This window comes from Macrotis lagotis, chromosome 1 (assembly GCF_037893015.1).
Source record: "Macrotis lagotis isolate mMagLag1 chromosome 1, bilby.v1.9.chrom.fasta, whole genome shotgun sequence".
NCBI lineage: Eukaryota > Metazoa > Chordata > Mammalia > Peramelemorphia > Peramelidae > Macrotis > Macrotis lagotis.
This window is the reverse complement of record NC_133658.1, coordinates 454,104,398-454,110,422: the sequence shown is the minus strand read 5'-3', so window position 1 is coordinate 454,110,422 and position 6,025 is coordinate 454,104,398.

The following is a 6,025-nucleotide window of genomic DNA, read 5'->3' as shown; positions in this document are numbered from 1 at the left end:
TACATAAGACAACTTTTAAAAATTGAAGATAGTGAACTTTGATCTTCATTTAAATGTCACAATTCCTTCTCTGGATATGGATGACATTTTCCATCACAAGTCTTTTAAAATTATATTGTATTATTGTACTGCTAAAATGAACAAGTCCATCATAGTTGATCATCACCCAATGTTGCTGTTAGAGCATATAATGTTCTCAGCATCAATTCATGAAAGCCTTTCCAGGCTTTTCTGAAATTTCATCCCTCATGATTTCTTTCACATTCATTTACCACAGTTTGTTCAGCCATTGCCCCTCAGTTTTCAATTCTTTGTCATTATGAAAAGAATTGCTTGGAATATTTTTGTACATGGGAGATTTTAATGTTTTTTCTTGGTTTCTTTTGGATATAAACCTTGTACTGGTCAAAGGATATGCACAATTTTATTGCCCTTTAGGCATAATTCCAAAATGCTCTCTATAAAGGCTCAATCAATTCACAACTCCACGAAAAGTGCATTAGTGTTCCTGTTTTCCTACATCCCCTCCAATACTGATAATTGTCCTTTTTAAGCCATATTGGCCAATCTGATAGGTGTGAAGTGGTACCTCAGAATTGTTTAATTTGTATTTCTTTAATCAATAATGTTTTAGAGAAATTTTTCATATGGCTATAGATAGCTTTAATATCTTCATCTGAGAATTCTCTTTCCATATCCTTTGAACATTTATCAATTGGGGAAAATCTTGCTTACTTGTGTTTTCTTTTAAATTTGACTCAGTTTTCTGTTTATTTTAGAAATGAGTTCTTTGTCAGAAATACTAATTGTAAAAATCATTTCCCAACTTCCTGCATTCCTTTTAATCTTGGTTGCATTAGTTTTGTTTGTGAAAAATTTTTTATTGGACAAAATAAAATTTTAAATTAATGTAAGCAAAATTATCCATTTTGTCTTTTCTAATATTTTCTTTCTCTTCTTTGGTCACAAACTGCTCTCCTTTCCATAGATCTCCTTGGTCTCCTAACTGGCTTAGGTTATTATCTAATAATTGCATAATATTACCTATTATATTTAAATCCTACAACCATTTTGACCTTATTTTGGTGTAGGGTATGAAATGTTAGTCTATGCCTAGTTGCTTCAACATTATCTTCCAGTCTCAGAAGTTTTTGTCAAAGAAGGAGTTCTTATTCCAGAACCTGCAATCTTTGGACTAATCAAACAACAAATTAGTATAGTTATTTGCTACTGTTTCTTTTGCACCTAATCTTCTCTACTCATCCACATTCTATTTCTTAACCAGTACCAAATGGTGCTTTATAATATAATTTTAGAACTGGTATGACTAGGCCACTTTCCTATGTATTATTTTTCATTAATTTTCTGAAATTCTTGATCTTTTGTTCTTCCATATGAATTTAGCTATTATTTTTTCTAACTCAAACTATTCTTTTTAGAAATTTGATTGGTATCACACTGAATAAGTAATTTAATTTAAGTAGAATTATCATTTTTATTTGTTAACTCAGCCTACTCATGAACAATTGATATTTACCCACATATTTGGATCTGATTTTATTTGTGTGAAAAGTGTTTTATAATTCTTTTAATATAGTTTCTGAATTTGCTTTGGCAGGTAGACTCCTAAGTATTTTATGTTGTCTGCAGTTACTTAATTGGAATTTGTCTTTCTATCTCTTGCTGCCGTTTCTTGTTAGTAATATATAGAAATGCTGAGGATGTATGTGATTTTATTTTATATATTTTATAACTTTGTTAAATTTGCTAATTGTTTCATGTAGTTTTTAAGATGATTTTCTAGGATTGTCTAAGTATACCATCATATCATTTGCAAAGAGTGAGAGTTTTGTTTTTTTATTATCTATTCTAATTCCCTAATTACTTTTTTCTTCTCTTATTGATAAAGCTAGCATTTCTAATACAATATTGGTTATTAATGGTGATAATGGGCATCATTGTTTTACACCTTATCTTATTGGGAATGCTTCTAGTTTTTCCCCATTATATATAATGCTTTTTGATGGTTGTAGTTAAATATTGCTTATTATTTTGAGGAACTCTGTGTTTATTCCTATGCTCACTAATGTTTTGAATAGGAATGAGTACTGTATTTTGTCAAAATTTTTTCAGCATCTATTGAAAAAAATCATATCATTTCTGTTATGTTTGTTATTGATTTGGTCAGTTATGCTGATAGTTTTCCAGTCTTGCTGAACCCTGAATTCTTGTTATGAATACAACTTGATCATAGTGACAATTCGCTAGAGTGACTTTTGCTAATATTTTACTCAAAATTCTTACATGCATATTCATTCTGAAAATAGTACTATAATTTTCTTCTTTCTCTGATTTGACTCTTCTTGAAATAGTTCTCAATTATTGTTTTTCTTTCCTTTTCATTGGTAATGAATTCAATTTTTTCACTTTTGATATTGGAAATTAGGTTTTCTTCTTCCTTTTTTAAAATCAGATTAACCAAAGGTTTATCTCTTTAATTGTTTTTTTAATCAGAAAACCAACTCTAGTTTTATTTATTAGTTCAATGGAATTCTTGCTTTTGATTTTATTAATATCTCCTTTGATTTTCAGAATTTCTAATTTGATATTTAATAGGGGATTTTTAATTTGTTCCTTTTTTAGCTTTTTTTAGTTGCATATCCAATTCATTGATTTTCTCTATTTTATTCTTGTAGGCATTTGTAGAAATAATATTTCCCCTAATAAATACTTTGCCTGCATCTCACAAGTTCTGGTATGTTGACTCCTTACTTTTCATTGTCTTACATAAAATTATTAACTATTTCTGTGATTTGTTGTTTGACCCACTCATTCTCTAAAATTAGTTTATTTAGTTTCTAATTAATTTTAGGCATATCTATCCATTTTCCTTTAATCCATGTGATTTTTATTGATCTGAAAAAATGCATTTAAATATTTCTGTCTTCCTATATATGACTATGAGATTTTTTTTTACGACCAAAACAGGGTCAAATTATGTGTTGGTGGTATGTGCCATAGAAAAAATAATGTATAATTCTTTCTGTCTCCATGCAATCTCTGAAGGGCTATCACATCTAAAATTCTATTCACTGCCCAAACTTCTTGTTTATTTTAAGTTTGGATTTATCTAATTCTGAGAGAGAGAGGCCAAGGTTCCCCACCATTATAGTTTTTCTGTATATGTCTTTCTGTAAGTCATTTGGTTTCTCCTCAAATAATCTATACTGCTTGCCTTTGGTGCCTTTCAGGAGATTTTAGTTTCCTTTCTTATCCCTTCTAATGAGATCTGTTATTGTAATGTTTTGTTTTAGTTACAAAATGCTACCCTTGCTTTTTTTCCACTTCAACTGAAACATAATGTCTTCTACAGACTTTTAACTTTACTCTGTGTATCTCTCTGCTTCAAATGTGTTTCTGGTAGCAGCATATTGTAGGGTTCTGTTTTTTAAATCATTCTGCTTTCCACCTCACAATTATAATTTCTAATTCCTTATTACTAATTCCACACTATCTCCTCTCCATTTGTATTTTTGCCCCCTCCTTTCACCCTATTCCTCCTCACCAGTGTTTAGTTTCTGAAGACCACCTCCCTCAATTTGTCCCCCTTTCTATCAGCCACCTTAGCTTTTCTTCCGTCTTTACCTTCCCCCCTTCCTTCTTTCCCTTCTATTAGGCCTTCTTCCCTTCTTCCCACCCCTCCTAATGTTTAAGGGCAAGATATGTTTTTAAATTCATCTGAGTGTATGTGTTATTCCCTCAAATCTGATGAGAATAAGATTCAGGAAGTTCTCATTTCTTCCCTTCTTTCCTTCTAGCACAATAGGTCTTTTGTGCCTTTTCATGTGTTGTAATTTACCTCATTTGGTCTTTCCCTTTGTCTTGTATCATTATTACATCCCCTCCCTTTTCTAATGTCTTAATTTTTTAAATCATTCATCAGAATAAATTTATATCCATATCACCTACTCTCCTTTAATAGAGTTATGTGGGGACAGCTAGGTGGCACAGTGGATAAAGCACCAGCCCTGGAGTCAGGAGTACCTGGGTTCAAATCTGGTCTCAAACATTTAATAATTACCTAGCTGTGTGGCCTTGGGCAAGCCACTTAACCCCATTTGCCTTGCAAAAACCTAAAAAAAAGAGTTATGTGAATATTCCTCCCAGTTATGTATATAACTAGTTTAATCTTATTGAATACCAGTCTTTTTCTTTTCCCTTGTTTACCTTTTCATGTGCCTATTAGGTCTCCTTTATGAAGATCAAATTTGCTGTTCAGATCTGGTCTTTTCATCATGAAAGTTTAGAAGTTGCCTGCTTTGTTAAGTGTCCATCTTTTCCCTTGAAAGTGTATTTTCAGTTTTGCTGGGGAGTTGAATCTTGATTGTAATCCAAGTTCCTTTGACCATTGGAATATTATGTTCCAGGTGGTCCTAATAATTTAACATTGATGTAGCCAGGTCCTGTGTAATTCTGATTGTGGGTAGGTCCTTGGTATTTGAATTGCTTCTTTCTGGTCATTTGCAGTATTTTCTCCTTGAGCTGATAATTCTGGAGTTTGGCTACAACATTCCTTGGCATTTTCATTTTGGGATCACTTTTAATAGGTGATTGAAGGATTCTTTCAATGACTATTTTGCCCTCTGCTTCTAGGATATTGGGGAAGGTCTCCTTGATGATGTCCCAAAGAGATTAAAAATTTTGCTTAACAAATTCTTGTTTTCTCATGAAATCATTAGTTTCCATTAAACCCATCCTATTTCTCAAGGATGTATTTTCTTCAGTTAACTTTTACATCTACTTTTCCATGTAGTCAACTCTTTTTTTAAAAGTGTTGCTATCTTTTTTCAATTGCTCTATAGTATTTTTTAACATTTTAACATTTATTTTCCAATTATAGACAATAGTAATATGTACCCATCATTTTTATAAGGCTCTGATTTCTACATTTCCCTCCCCTCTTCCATTCCTTCCCCTGCCCAGAAGACTGTCTGACAGTCTCTACATTATTTCCATGCCATTCATTGATGTAAATTGAATGTGTTAAGAGTAAACATAAGAATAAATATACCCCCCCCCAAGAAGATGTGAAACATCAATAATAGAGAGAGGGAGAAAAAAAATTGTACTTCAGTCTGTGTTCAGATTTCAATGGCTCTGTCTCTGGGGTAAGTTGTTTTCTTTATTATAAGTCCACCAGAGAAGTTGCTTCAATATTTTTCCCTCAGTTGCTATTACTAGCTGTACCTCCACTCTATTTCTCCCCACTCTCAATTTTTCTACTCTCTCTCTTCTTTCATCCTGGCCCTGTCCAAAAGCATGTTGGATCTGAGTACTGTCTTCCTCGATCTTCCCTCTCTTCTATCATCTATTCCTCCCTTCCCTCCCCCATTTCCCCTCATCCTGTCCCTTTCTTCCCATCCTTCTCCAGGGCAAGATAGATTTCCTCACCCTATTAAGTGTGTGTGTCATTTCCTCCCTGCGTCATTTCCAATAAGAATGAAGGCTCACTCATTCCCCCTTGCCTTCCCCCCTCCCCTCCATTGAAAAAGCTTTTTTTTGACTCTTAAGTGAAATCTCTCAGCTTCTTCTTCATCATCTCCTTTTCCTTCCTCCTGGTACTTTCCCCCATCACCCATTGACTCCATTCCTTTACCACATCAGAACATTATATTCCACTCCTTCCTTTGTCCTGTTGATATATGCTTCTTCTAACAACTCTTATAAATTAGCAAGTTCATATGAGTTATCAATATCTTCTTCCTGTGCAGGAATACAAACAGTTCATCAAGTTCCTCCTAGTTAGTCCCTCTCTTCCACTCCCTTTATGGTTCACCAGAGCCCTGTACTTGGAGATTTCTGTTCAGCTCTGGTCATCTCAATAGAAAAGTTTGAAAGTCCCTTGTTTCATTGAAAGTCCATCTTTTTCCCTAAAAGAGGATGTTCAGTTTTTCTGGGTAGTTGATTCTTGGTTGTAAACCAAGAACTTTTGCCTTCTGGAATATCACATTCCAATCCCTATGAG